At 39.4% G+C, this 7,101-nt stretch overlaps 1 pseudogene; it reads left to right on the top strand.

The window, feature by feature from the left end:
• The first annotated feature begins 5,741 nt into the window (after positions 1–5,741).
• On the top strand, positions 5,742–6,718 carry LOC142460897 (serine/threonine-protein phosphatase PP1-gamma catalytic subunit pseudogene; annotated as a pseudogene).
• The last annotated feature ends 383 nt before the right edge of the window (positions 6,719–7,101 follow it).

The raw sequence follows: 7,101 nt of genomic DNA, 5'->3' as shown, positions 1-7,101 counted from the left end.
AGTTTCACTTGAAACTCATTTTACATGATGACTGATAATGGGAACAGTGTGCAGCTGTGAAATTTTGTTTCCTGCTTGGAAAAAATGCCGCAGAAACGGTTGTGATGTTGAACACAGCTTACAAGGACAGCCTTTGTGAAAAACTCAAGTGTACAAGTGGTTTTCTCATTTCGAAATAGGTCAGATGTTGATTAATGCCCAGCCTCATTCTGGATGTCTGTTAAATTACCAAACAGACAAAAATATTGACTCATAGTGCATTTGAAGTTCATTCTAGCAGGTCAGACAGTTAATCAAGCTTTCTATTTAGAGGTTCTGAAAAGATCGCGTAACAGCACTCCACAAAAAGGCCTGATTGTGACAAACCAGGTCTGGTTTTGCCACCGTGACCATGCACCTAATCATGTAGCCAACTCAGTGTGCCAGTTTTTGGCAACCCCCCCCCCAAAAAAAAAAAAAAAACCTCAAACAAACCTCAGTATGCTTTTCTTGTCCCATGTACCTTACTCACCTGACCTCACTCCATGGGACTTTGTTTTGTTTCCACAAATGAAGAGGGACATGAAAGGATAGTGATTTAACGACGCGGAAGAAGGGAAGGAAAAAATGAGCGAGGTGCTACCAGCCATCCAAACAGACGAATTTGAAAAATGTTTTCAAGAATGGAATTTCAGATTTGACTAATGTGTTAAGTGTAATGGAGAATACTTTGAAAGTGATGTTTTGTACAAAAAACTAAATACATAGCTTTGAAAAACAAATCCTATATGAACTGTACATTTCCCACTTTATTTTGAGAAAGAGAATAATATATTTTTAAAGAGGTTTGCTCTGTGAATTCTCAGTGGAAAAAACAGAGTTTCTATCACACTCAACTTGAATTTTAAGTGAGATTTGATTCTTAATGTGAGATTAAAGATTGTTTATACTCATTACATTAAAATTTTCTCCTGCAAGAACTAATGAAAATATTATAGGTTGCAGAAATTAATTTATGGATGGATCTGAGAGCAGAAAAGGCTCAAATCAACCTTGCTTGAAGGAGAATTCAATATTCGTATGAATCAAGGCCTCCAAGTGTCATCGAAGGTGTTCCTTTCCCGATCCTCCACCTGCCATGCTCTCATTTCCCTTGCATCCTGGAGGACGAGTATTTGAATTTATCAGCGATCCAACCATTTTGCCTAAATTAACTGAGTTTTTTAGACAACAAAATGGACTTTGGATGAAAAGTCACTTCTGAGGGGCTATGCATCATTATCAGATTTGTCAAATTTATTACGAAAGTGTTTTGTTGCTGTTAGGTGCCTTGTCCCCGTCCGTTTATTGAAAGCTGTCTACAGCACACGGATCTGTATCATCCGAGTAAGTGTTGCTGGGTTTGAGCCGAATGTTGCCGTCATTGTGTCTGTCCAGTTCCTTGAGCGTCCATCTCTTTCTTGTTGACAGTCTATGGGCTAACATGTTCAAAGACTCTGAGATGAAACGTTACCGTTATCACTCCTAAGGAACATTCTGAAGGTATTTTTGCCAAGACATATGTGTATATTCCTTTGGTATATTCAGTACTCTAAGAACACAATAATTCACATTGACCAATTACTGATGGTTCTTCTTATTCATTGTCTAGCTCACATGAGTAAGTGGAAATTGAAAATGCAACAAAGTAGATTTTGAACTAAAAACGATTACTGAGAAACCACCAATGATTATTAAATTATGCTCGGCCTAATTTATTATTAAATGAAGTATGGTTAGTCATATATTTAACAGTTTTAAGTTTTATTGATACATAATTCACATATCATATAATTCAATGGCTTAGACATATTTATGAGAATCATGTAATCATCACCACCATCAATATTAGAACATTTTAACTTAATTATATCAGAATTAGACAACTTTCCCACATACACTCTCTGATAGCAAGGTATTCACATCCCTGGACAATGGTCAGAGGGTATTTACTGGAGACTTAATCCAGGTCCCCACCAGATCAGTTTCAGGTCCCCACCTGGCAACTGAATTTTCGGCTGTCATTGTCATCCATGGGAGCTGGTGTTAGGTGCCACGGAATCGGTTCTTACTCGTAGTGACCCTATGTGCAACCGAAGGAAACACTGCCTGGTCCTCTCCCAGCCTCACAACTGTTCCTCTGCTGGAGCCCTTTCTTGCTGCCAGTGTGTCAATCCATCTCTTTGAGAGTCTTCCTCTCTTTCTCTGCCCCTTGACTTTACCAAGCACGATGTCTTTCTCCAGAGACTGGTCTCTCCTGACAACATGGACAAAGTATGGAAGACAAGTCTTGTGATCGTTGCCTCAAAGCACTCTGCCCTTACTTCTTCCAAGACAGTTCGCTTTTCTGTTGTAGCAGTGTGTAGCACTTCCAATATCCTTCAATAACACCACAAACGCAAAGCATTGATTCTTCTTCAATCTTCTTTACTCAATGTCCAACTTTCAGGCACGTATGAAGCAGTTGAAAATACTAAAGCTGGGTGAGTTATAGCTTACTTCTTAGAATAACATCCTTTCTTTTCAATATTCTAAAGGGGTCTTAGGCAGTAGATTTACCTAATGCAACTGGTCTTCTGAGCTCTTGACTGCTAAGTCCACGAGTATTGATTATGGCTCAAAGCAAGACAAAATCCTTGACAACTTCAGTCTTTTCTCCATTGATCACGATGTTACCTGTTGGTTCAATTGTGAGAAGTTTGGTCTTCTTTATGTTGAGTTTTATTCTATGCAGAAGACTGAAATACTTATTTTCATCAGGAAGTGCTTCAAGCCTTCCTTACTTTTAGCCATTAGAGCCTGTCATCTGTATATCCAAGATTGTTAACAATTCTTCCTCCAGTCTTGAGGCCATATTTTTTTCTTCAGATAATCCAACTTCTCTGATGATTTGTACTGTATACTTACTTGGAAATGTATGGTGAGACGAAGCAACTTTGAAGAATGAAGTGTTCCAGAATTCCCATTCTTCTGAAGGTTCGCATCCACATGGTCAAATGGCTTAGAACAGTTGATAAAACACAAGTAAACATTTTTCTGGTGTTCTCTGCTTTGAGGCACGATACATCGGACATCAGCAATATTATCCTTTGTTCCACACCAATTGGAAAGCTAGTGTAAACCTCTGGAAGTTCCCTGTCAATGTACTGCTGCAACTATTGTTGGATGACTGTTAGCAAAATGTTACTTGCATATGATAGTAATGATATTATTCTATAACATGAGCATTCTATTGTGTCACCTTTCTTTGCAATGGGTACAAATAGGTATCTCTTTTAGTCCGCTGACCAAGGAGCTGTCTTCCAAGTTTTCTTGATTAGAGGAGTACGTGCTTCCAATGCTTCATCAGCTCATTTAAACTTTTCAGTTGGTACCCAGTTCTTTACTGGAGCCTGGATTTTGGCTAATGCTTTCATGGAAGCTTGAACTTCTTCCTTCACCATCATTGAATCTTGCTCATATGCTACTTCCTGAAAGGGTGAAATATCAATTAGTTCCTTTTGGTAAAATGACCCTTTCCAACTACTTTTGATATGGGTTTTTCAATTTTGCAACTTGAGACTTGAATTTTTTTCTTGAGTTCTTTCAGCTTAAGATATGCAGAACATCCTCTTCCCTTTTGGTTTTCTAATATGAGTTCTAAGCACATTTTTCATTATAATATTTTGCTTTTCTGGAGCTGTCCTTTCACATTTTCTATTCAGCAATTTGACGTTATCATTTCTCCCAGTTTCTTTAGCTGTTCTCTGATTAAATGCAAGTTTCAGCGTTTCTTCTGACATCCACTTGATCTTTTATTTCCACTTTTAAAAATGACCTTTTTCATTCTTTGTCGATGAATTTTATTATTTACAATTCATGGATCACACAGGGTGGTGTGCTTATTCAGGGTGGACTCAGGGGACACCTCATTCAGATTGTTACTTTTTAAAGACAAACTTTCACAATCCCAGAGACTATCCTCTCTGATAGCCGAGGACCAATTGGTTTCTTCACCACATTTGGTTGTAGCTCCCATAGCTTCAGTGATCCTTTCATAAGGGCAAGTATCCAGTTGGGGCATGTCAGACAAATAATCATTCTGGAATAGGGCTAAAATTTATTGTGAGCTCAAAATCGATTCATATATTATATATTCATATATTATATATATAATCTGGTCTACTTTGAAAACATCATTTTATTGGGGAGCCATTATAAACCACCCCTCATCCCCCCAATACAAGAATGGACTCCAGCTGAACTGAGGTCCCCTCTGCAGAAGTGGTTATTAAGGTGGATTGAGGGTGATGCATGGATGATGACCACGAGGAAGGCACGGCACCTCGCTGTTTGAGAGACTGAAATCGATTACATGACTTAAGGTCCACTGCCTGCCTGTGTCTTGGCATTTACCCTTTTAGGAGTGTCTCATACAGTATTTGTCCTTTCGTGACTGACTAGCTTCACTCAGCATGTTTTCCAGGTTGAAGTTTCTTGGTTTCATCATTGTTTTTAGAGATACATAGTGTTCCACGTATGCATGCAAAAGAGTTCTTTAGCCATTCTTCCACTGATAGGTGGTTGGTCTATTTTTAGCTTCTTGCTATGGTGAACAAAGCCATGTTGCACATGGGAAAGCATCTGTCTCTTCTTGTGGGGTCTCTTCCTTATTGGGGAAGAATTGCTGAGTCACATGATATTTCTATTGCCTGTTGTTTTAGGTAGTGTCACATCAGTTTCCACAATAGGTATACTTATTTACAAACACACTAGCAATGTATCCCTTTGAATCCTCTCCAGCATTAAAAAAAATTAGGATATTATTGTGGATGATATTTCCTCATTGTTTTGATCCACAAGTTATATTTTAAGGATCATTGGTAGCACAGTGTTAACCACTTAGCTGCTAACAAAAACGTTATTGATTGACACCCACACACTGCGCCTTTGAAAAGAGACCTGGGGATGTGTTTCTGTAAGTATTACAGAATCCTGGGAAAACGTACATATGGACGGGTTGCTCTGAGTCAGAGTCAACTCCACGGCAGCCAGTTAACTTCTTATGACTTCATGAAATTATATCGTTATATTTATTCAAAAAGGAATTGTGCTTATGAACTGGTTTATATGGACTCCAAGAGCCTTAATTATTCACCTAATAACAATATATAACCTTAGAATATGAGCTATATTAACTATAACTCAATTAAAACTTTGGATAGCACATGACATATTTGTACTCTTAATTATTTCTTTTTTATATATTTATTGTGCAATGTAACTTAAATTAAAATGTAAGCATCACATAATTAGTTTATTAAAATACTAGTCAAAAATACTTAACTGAACATCCAATTAAAAAATAAAATGTTTATTTTATAGACCCCAACATTCTCATTTTTTTCCAGAACCAAACACTCTCCTGATTTTGTGGAAATTCTTTTATTTCTTTTCCTACCTATATATAAGTCATCATGTTGTTAATTTTTCATATAGTTAATTTTACAAATTTTAATACTTTATTTGAATAGCATTGTATTGTTTTCTCTTTTAAAAAAATAATTTTAGCTCGTGGTTCCAGTGGGGAGTGAAGGAGAAAGCAGGGAGCGGGGCGGCTGCAGGGGACCTGCCGCAGCTACTGCCACCGCCGCCACCACCACCTCTGTGCTCCTGGCGTGGGAAGGAGGTGTGAGTCCCGGGCGCGAGCCTGTGGCGGCGGCGCTGCAGGAGGATAGGCGGTGGGACGGCGATGGCGGATATAGATAAACTCAACATCGACAGCATCATCCAACGGCTGCTGGAAGTGAGAGGGTTCAAGCCTGGGAAGAATGTCCAACTCCAGGAGAATGAAATCAGGGGTCTGTGCGTAAAGTCTCGGGAGATCTTTCTCATTCAGCCTATCCTGTTGGAACTGAAGCGCCACTCAAAATATGTGGTGACATCCATGGGCAGTGCTATGATTTGCTTCTACTCTTTGAGTACGGTGGTTTCCCACCAGAAAGCAACTACCTATTTCTTGGGCACTACGTAGACCGGGGAAGCAGTCCTTGGAGACTATCTGCTTCTTGCTGGCCTACAAAATAAAATACCCGGAGAAATTTTTTCTTCTCAGAGGGAACCATGAATGTGCCAGCATCAATAGAATTTATGGATTTTATGATGAATGTAAAAGAAGATACAATATTAAACTCTGGAAAACGTTTACAGACTACTTTAACTGTTTGCCGATAGCCGCCATCGTGGATGAGAAAATATTCTGCTGTCATGGATGTTTGTCACCAGATCTTCAATCTATGGAGCAGATTCGGCGAATGATGCGACCAACTGATGTACCCGATCAAGGTCTCCTTTGTGATCTTTTGTGTTCTGACCCCGATAAAGAAGTCTTAGGCTGGGGTGAAAACGACAGAGGAGTGTCCTTCACATTTGGTGCGAAGTGCTTGCAAAATTTCTTCATAAGCATGATCTGGATCTTGTTTGTACAGCCCATCAGGTGGTTGAAGATGGATATGAATTTTTTGCCAAGAGGCAGTTGGTCACTCTGTTTTTGGCCCCCAATTACTGGGGAGAGTTTGACAATGCGGGTGCCATGATGAGTGTGGATGAGACGCTGATGTGCTCTTTTCAGATTTTAAAGCCGGCAGAGAAAAAGAAGCCGAATGCCACTAGACCCGTCACACCACCAAGGGGTATGATCACAAAGCAAGGCAAGAAATAGATGTCCTTTTGACACTACCTAGTTGGGACTTGTACCATAGAGTATATAACTTTCCTTTCTGAAACTGCAATGTGTACTGGTCAGCTTGCTCAAATAGATCTGTGTTAGTGGGCCCTCCCCCCATTTTTGATGACTGAACATCATTTGCTGGTTATAGCAGCAAATGAAAGCCTCTCCACTCCCAAGAGAAAGAATTTGTTTGGTTTTTAAATTCTCTAGTCCTTTTGCAAACAACTTGAATAATGGCGTTAAAGCTGCTTACACCCAGGACAATTTGGCCTGTCTTAAGGGTGCAGAGACAGTTGATTTTCCCCCACCCCCAATTCAGTGCAACCCGTGCATAATGTAAATGCGTTTTCTTTAGGGCATCAAGAGAGCCCTAG

The sequence above is a fragment of the Tenrec ecaudatus genome, chromosome 11 (assembly GCF_050624435.1).
Source record: "Tenrec ecaudatus isolate mTenEca1 chromosome 11, mTenEca1.hap1, whole genome shotgun sequence".
In the NCBI taxonomy this organism is placed as follows: domain Eukaryota; kingdom Metazoa; phylum Chordata; class Mammalia; order Afrosoricida; family Tenrecidae; genus Tenrec; species Tenrec ecaudatus.
Note: the sequence above shows the minus strand (reverse complement) of the source record. Positions and strands in the feature narration are given on the sequence as shown.